We start from the raw sequence: 7,757 nt of genomic DNA, 5'->3' as shown, positions 1-7,757 counted from the left end.
TATCACTGAAAAGAGCTAGGCGAGGTGAGGAGTACCAAAAGAGACTCCCAGAAGGTGGTAAGGAGGCCTGGGGCGGTATGGCAGTCACTGTTCTGGCCTCTTGCTCTGAGAGCCCAGCTTTGTGCACCAGGGGATGCCTTTTCTTCCTGGGGACCTGGCTGTGCAAAGATGTGATACCAGGAGCTGCAGATACAGCCTAAGGAAGCACCAGTGATGGGAGGATGCCTTGGCAGAGATGGGGGCAGCCTGAATCTTCAGGGACGCCATCAAATCCTGGAGGTAATCAACCCCTGCAACTGCTCCATCGCTGGACTATTTGTTATAGAACGCAAGGAAATTCTTGTTTAAACTGTTGACCTGAGGTTTTCCGTTTCTTCCACTGGAAAGCATCGTAAATGAACACAGCCAGTTACTCCAATGCTGACTCCCAAATTTGGCTACAAATAGGACCTGCTTGGCTCGGTAAGTAAGTAAGTAAATAAATAAAACAACTGCTGATTTCTGGGTTCCACATTCAGAAATTCTGATTTAATTGATATTGGGTGAATAAAAGGTTGATATTGTGATATAATAAGAAATATGTACTTGGTCTTTGTCCCCATTTCCAGGAACAGAGCTAAAACCCTTGGAATGGAATTTCTTGAGTGATAAAGGTTAGAGGAATATCTTTTCTTTATCTTTTTGTTTTGTTTTGTTTTGAGATGGAGTCTCACACTGTCGCCTGGGCTGGAGTGCAGTGGCACGATCTGGACCCACAGCAACCTCCACCTCCTGGGTTCAAGCGATTCTCCTGCTTCAGCCTCCCAAGTAGCTGGGAATACAGGCACTGCTACCACACCCAGCTAATTTTTTGTATTTTTATTAGAGACAGTGTTTCTCTGTGTTAGCTAGGCTGGTCTTGCACTCCTGATCTCCCAAAGTGCTAGGATTACAGGTGTGAGCCACTGCACCTTGCCAGTTAGAGGAATATTTTTTATAATTCATAATAAGCCTCTTTCAAACATCTGGAGCTACTGTTAATGAGCTGACTCTTGGAGGATAAAGGCTGGTTGCTGTGGGGAACATTCCCGTGTGAGACCCCTAAAAGGCGTGAGTCTCACTATACGGTGAGTTTGATCCCAAACACAGTTTCCTACTGGAGGCAGTCGAGCTATCCGGAAATATAGGAACTGAAAGATGAATGATCAGTTTCTAATATCAACCACAATATCCTTTGGGCCTAAAATTATGCGTTGCTGCTAGACGGAGTGACCCCCTGCCGGTAACCAGTTCCTGCTTTTAACCTTTTTATGACTTTAAGAATAAGTTTTGGGCCGGGCACGGTGGCTCAAGCCTGTAATCCCAGCACTTTGGGAGGCCGAGGCGGGTGGATCACGAGGTCAAGAGATCGAGACCATCCTGGTCAACATGGTGAAACCCCGTCTCTACTAAAAATACAAGAAATTAGCTGGGCATGGTGGCGCATGCCTGTAATTCCAGCTACTCAGGAGGTTGAGGCAGGAGAATTGCTTGAACCCAGGAGGCGGAGGTTGCGGTGAGCCGAGATCGCGCCATTGCACTCCAGCCTGGGTCACAAGAGCGAAACTCTGTCTCAAAAAAAAAAAAAAAAAAGAATAAGTTTTAACCTTTACTTACCTAACTGCCTTGTACCCTAGATAATGGTTTAACTGTCGATATTTGCAAAGCAAAATGCCACCATAAGGGATGGCTTTGATTTCTGACTCAGAAACCCCTGAATGGGGAAGTTGAGTTAAGTTGAGTCAGGAGTAGACAAAGGAGAATCTGGTTAAAAGATATTCTGATGAGCAAAACCAAAAAACCTTTTCACATCTCAGTTCTAAAACAAGGTCAAACCAGAGATACCTGCAGCCAGGAGGAATAATGTTTGGATATAAACAAGCTTTGTGAATAATGTTTGGAAACAAACTTTGTGATTGTAGAAAATTTTGTTACTTTTTACAACCATTGATCGCATATCTGACTTCTCTATTGTATAGGCCATGTGAGGCATACATTTGCATTTCCTCTTACTGTGATGTAAACCAGAGCCAAGAAAGTGTATTTATTCCTGGCCTTTGAAAAATAAAATTTGCTGTTTAGGTACAGCCTATCAGCCCTCCAGACGCCTCGCTTTCTCTCTCTCTGTCTTTATTAATTTTCCAGGCGCACTCCCTCTTCCAGGTATTGGGACCCTCTTGCAGGTCGAGAGACCCCGGGCAGACGTGCCTACCCGTCCCGGACGGTCCACGACAGGTTGCCCCTTATCCTGCCCACATCTCGCTTGTGATGAGAGGGTGGTGTAAGCATGCATCCAATTGAAGAGACCGCCTAAACAGGCTTTGTGTGAACAACAAGACTGTTTATTCACCCAGGTGCTAGCGGGCTGAGTCTGAAAAGGAAGTCATCATTAAGGAAGGGGGCAGAGGAGGTTTTGTAGGCTGGGGCAACAAGTGGAAAGTTACAGCTCAGGGTTGGTTGTTGTTGACTCAGTGGGTTGAACAGTTGGCTGAAACAGGAACCTGTTGTCCTTCTTTGTGGTCTTCATACTGTTTCAGACTTTCAGGCTCCAGGGAGCCATATGGAGGCATATGTGCGGGTTACAGAATTCATAATGGCTTGACAACAGTGCTGCCATCTTTGGGGCACCTAACAAGTGGGAACTTTCAGCCCTATCCCCTGGTCCTCCAGTGAGGGGAGGAGGATTGGAGGCTGACTTAATCACCTGTGGTCAATGATCTAATCAATCATTGCTAAGCAATTAAGCCGCAGAAACTGCAAACAAAGGGTGTTTGAGAGTTTCCAGGTTGATGACCACCTTGAGGAGGTGGAAGGTTGCTGTACCCAGAGAGGGCATGCAAGCTCTGCAGTGCCCACCCTCACCCTTGTCTCATCCATCTCCTCCATTCAGCGGGAAGAGATGAGTTGTAGTCCTTGTAATAAACCACCAGCAGTAAATAAAGTGATTTCTTGAGTTCTGTAAGTTGTCCTAGCAAATTATGGAACCCAGGAGAGGATTGTGATTGATAGTCGGTTAGGATTGTGGGTGGCTCCTAGGATTGTGACTGGCATCTGAAGTGAGGACAGTCTTGTGGGACTGAGCCCTTAGCTTGTGGGGTCTGCAGTAACCCCAGGTATTTAGTGTCAGAATTGCTTAATGTGAGGGGGAAAATATGCATTTGGCATCAGCAGTTTTGTGTGAGAGTAAAGAAAAGCAGTTGGTTTTCTTTTTAGAAATGCACTGGGGATTTTAAAAGCTGGCATGTGGTTGAGAGCCTCTGTTGTCGCATTGGGATATGCGAAGGAACACAGATGCTGCCTCAGAGCCCCTTCCAGCCAGAGCTGGGCAAGGATGGCTTTAGGAGAAGGAGGGCAAGGTCCCTCTGTCTGCCAGGGCAGGGCAACGCCAGCTGTGCAAGTATGTGGGCGGTTCACAAAAGCCCCTTGGGCTGGAAGGAACTCAGTTTCTACCTAGGACCAGGGGTGCACCTGGCATCTGGCTAAAAATGACCACATTTCCTCATACATAAGTGGTCTTACTTCCTCATCAGCAAAAGGAGCTAGTGTGTGGTGTATGTTGTGTGTGTTATGGGGAGGTAGCCGCATTGCACTTTGATTTGCAATAGATAAAAGTACAGGTTTCCCAGGATAGGGAGGGAAGGCAGACCACAGGTGAGTCTGTGCCGGTGGATCCCCAACAGACTTGGGTGTGCGCTGTGTGCATTGAGGTCTCCCCACCCAGGAAAGGAGACGGGCTCTGCTCCCCAACTCGCAGAGACTAAAGGCTGCGAGGGGTTTGTGTGGCTGCAGAGACTGAGGGTGAGAGAGACACACGTGGGAACCTCAGGGATAGGAAAAACCATGGTCACCGCAACGCAGTGCTTGCAGAGGGGCCCAGGTCCCGAGCGGTGCCAGGGAAGTTTTCGCCGACCTCTGAGAGCACAGCCGTGGCGGTGGAGATGCGGGCTTGTGTCGCAGCCGGCAGGGTTGGGAGCCACCTCCCTTTCCTGCACGGACTTGTGCTGAGCGCTGTGACGGGGACACCCCGCCCTCTTCTCACTGTTCCTACTCTTGCTCTGTAAGTGTCCCTTTAAGTGTTAGCGGGACTCACATTCCTGATAGTCCCCTGGCCTCAGTGAGGACAGCTGGCCCCGTCTTTGGGGTAGTCAGGATTGGGAGGGGGCAGTTACGTCATTCAGTTGTTCAAGGGACATTGAAAGGATCCCACAGGCGCTGGATGAGCTCTCAAATGCTTATAACATGGTAGGGAAAGAAACCTGAAGTGCGTAATGAGATTGGAAGGTAATTAAAGCTAAAGCTGTATAATGCTAGTAATAAACCATTAGGTGGGGTTGAGGAGCGAGACGGGAAAGCCTGATGGAGAAGCAGGACCCCAGCTGGTGTGGAGGGCCTTTGCCCCAGGCGAGGCCGTCGAGTGCGCGCGGTTGGATGGGGCAGGACTGGCCGGGGGTGGATCCGCTGGGGTCGGGGTCGGTAGGTGGGCGTGGCTTGCTGGGGCGGGGCAGGCCGGGGTGCAGAAAGGTGACCCCGAGCGCCCAGCTTGAGCCGCCTGGAGCGAGCTGGGTCAGGGAGTGTGACCAGGGTGTGGAAGGTCTCCGAAAGTCCAGAAAACCCGGTAGCGACAGGAACGCGCAGACACGGACTCACGCGTCCCGACGTGGGCAGACCTGTGTACTTGACGATGCGGCTCTGGCAACGCCCTTCCTCCAATCAAAGGCGGCCGCGGCAGAGTCGTGAGGTGACGGCTGACGCGGTGTGACGGACACAGAGTAAATACGACTACCAGTAAATGGGCCAGTCACTTCCCGCGTTCCTGTTGGCTGTGGGCCTGGGCTCCTCGGGTCAGTGACCCTCCGCCCAGAGCGCAGTGCTGCTCCACCGAGCGCCGAACTCGCGGTCTCCCCAAAGCGCGCTCACTGTCTGGCTGACTTTGCAGGACCCTTTGCCCAAACCACTCCCAGGAACCTCCTGCCCAGACCCTGCACTCTCCACTCTAAGTGCCTCCTCAGGGCACTGTCGCCTGGGAATCCATTTTTGCCAGTTTACTGTGTCTTTACTGGTATTGTCTGCCAACAGTTATTCATCATTGTTACTCTGAGTGGAGACTATTTCATATTATTCTTTCATGTGGTTTAAAATTTAATAACGCTTTTCATTTCCCCCAAATGTTATTAGAAGCAAAAACATATATATGTATGTATATGTGCGTGTGTGTGTATGTGTGTGTGTATTTGTTTTGTTTTTTTAGACAGAGTCTCAGTCTCTCGTCCAGACTGGATTACACTGGCACGATCTCGGCTCCCTGTAACCTCTGCCTCCCAGGCTCAAGTGATTCTCCTGCCTCAGTCTCCCCAGTACCTGGGATTACAGGCCCGCACCACTACCACCCAGCTAATTTTTGTATTTTTCGTAGAGATGGGTTTTCACCATGTTGGCAATGCTGGTCTCAAACTCTTGACCTCAAATGTTCTGCCTGTCTTGGCCTCCCAAAGTGCTGGGATTACAGGCATGAACCACGGTACCCAGCCTTTATATATTTTTAATGTATTTTTTAACTTATTTATTTATTTTTGAGACAGAGTCTCAGGACTTTGGAGGCAGGCAGGCAGGAGTGCAGTGGCGTGATCTCAGCTCACTGCAACCTCCACCTCCCGGGTTCAAGCGATTCCCCTGCCTTACCCTCCAAGTAGCTAGGATTACAGGCACCTGCCATCATTCCCAACTAATTTTTGTATTTTTGTAAAGATGGAGTTTCACCATATCAGTCAGACTGGTCTTGAACTCCTGACCTTTTGAACTTCTGTAATCCCAGCACTTTGAAAGGCCAGGGCAGACGGAACACAAGGTCAGTAGGTCAAGACCAGCCTGGCCAATATGGTGAAACCCTGTCTCTACTAAAAGTACAGAAATTAGCCAGGCATGGCAGTGGGCCCCTGTGATCCCAGATACTCAGGAGGCTGAGGCAGGAGAATCGCTTGAACCCAAGAGGTGGAGGTTCCAGTGAACCGAGATTGCGCCACTGCATTCCAGCCTGGGTGACAGAGCAAGACTCCATCTCCAAAAAAAAAAAAACGGTAAATATACACATGAACAAACTTCTAAAGGTCCAAATGGAAAAGTAAATTTTCCTCTCTCCAGGCTGGGCATGGTGGCTCACACCTGTAATCCCAGCACTTTGGGAGGCTGAGGCAGGTGGATCACAAGGTCAAGAGATCAAGACTGTCCTGGCCAACATGGTGAAATCCCGTCTCTAAAAATAATAATAATAAATAATTTTTTTTTTTTTTTGAGACGGAGTTTTGCTCTTGCTATCCAGGCTGGAGTGCAATGGCGCGATCTCGGCTCGCCGCAACCTCCGCCTCCTGGGTTCAAGCAATTCTCCTGTCTCAGCCTCCTGAGTAGCTAGGATTATAGGCACGTGCCACCATGCCCAGCTAATTTTTGTATTTTTAGTAGAGATGGGGTTTCACCATGTTGACCAGGATGGTCTCGATCTCTTGACCTCGTGATCCACCCGCCTCAGCCTCCCAAAGTGCTGGGATTACAGGCTTGAGTCACCGCGCCCGGCTTCCTCTCTCCTTTCATTTCATCCAGTCACCCCAATGCAATCACTCCTAGGTTTCTTGGGTATCCTTTGAGAAATATCCTACGTACTTGTGAATGTTCATGAATATACATATTTTTTCACCTAAATGGTAATATGCTATATTCACTACATGTTGCTTTTGTCACTCACATTATATCTTGTGGCATCGTCTGTATCAGTATACATAGTCCTGCCTTTTTCTTTTTCTTTCTTTTCTTTTTTTTGAGGCAGAGTCTCACTCTGTCGCCAGGCTGGAGTGCAGTGGTGCAATCTTGGCTCACTGCAACCTCCGCTTCCCGGGTTCAAGGGATTCTCCTGCCTCAGCCTCCTGAGTAGCTGGGTCTACAGGCACATGCTACCACACACAGCTAATTTTTGTATTTTTAGTATAGACTGGGTTTCGTCATGGTGGCCAGGATGGTCTTGATCTCTTGACCTCATGATCTGCCCACCTTGGCCTCTCAAAGTGCTGGGATTACCCTGCCCAGCCTCTTTCTTTATTTTCTTTGGAGAAAGACTCCGTCTGTTGCCTAGGCTGGAGTGCAGTGGCAAGATCTTGACTCACTGCAACCTCCACTTCCCAAGTTCAAATGATTCTTGTGCCTTAGCGTCCCAAGTAGCTGGGACTACAGGTGTGTGCCACCACTCCAGGCTAATTTTTGTATTTTTAGTAGCAACGGGGACGGGGTTCGTCATGTTGGCCAGGCTGGTCTCAAACTCTCTCAAAGTGTTGAGATTAAAGGTATGAGCCACTACACTCAGCCCTCTTTCTTTTTAAATAGCTGCATACTATTCCATTGTGCAGATGTGCATTGTGATCATTTAGCCAGGCCACTATTGAACATGTGGGCCAAACAACGTCCCAATGAATATGCTCATGAGTACCTAGGTTTTCACTTAAACTAGTATATCTAGGTTAATTAAGGAAGAATAGAATCCCTGAATCTAAGGGTACATATATATATTTCAAATTTTGACATTGTCAAATTGCCTTTGTAGAGGTTGTACCAATTTACATACTCACAAACAATATATGAAGTGTCATACTTCTCACACCCTCAGCAAGCTAGCATGTGTTTTGATCTTGCGGCAAAAGCTGTTTGCTCAACACTCATCCTGTGCACAGCATTCTGCTGGGTGCTGGGAGCATGTG

This window comes from Saimiri boliviensis, chromosome 1, assembly GCF_048565385.1.
Source record: "Saimiri boliviensis isolate mSaiBol1 chromosome 1, mSaiBol1.pri, whole genome shotgun sequence".
Taxonomy (NCBI): domain Eukaryota; kingdom Metazoa; phylum Chordata; class Mammalia; order Primates; family Cebidae; genus Saimiri; species Saimiri boliviensis.
Note: the sequence above shows the minus strand (reverse complement) of the source record.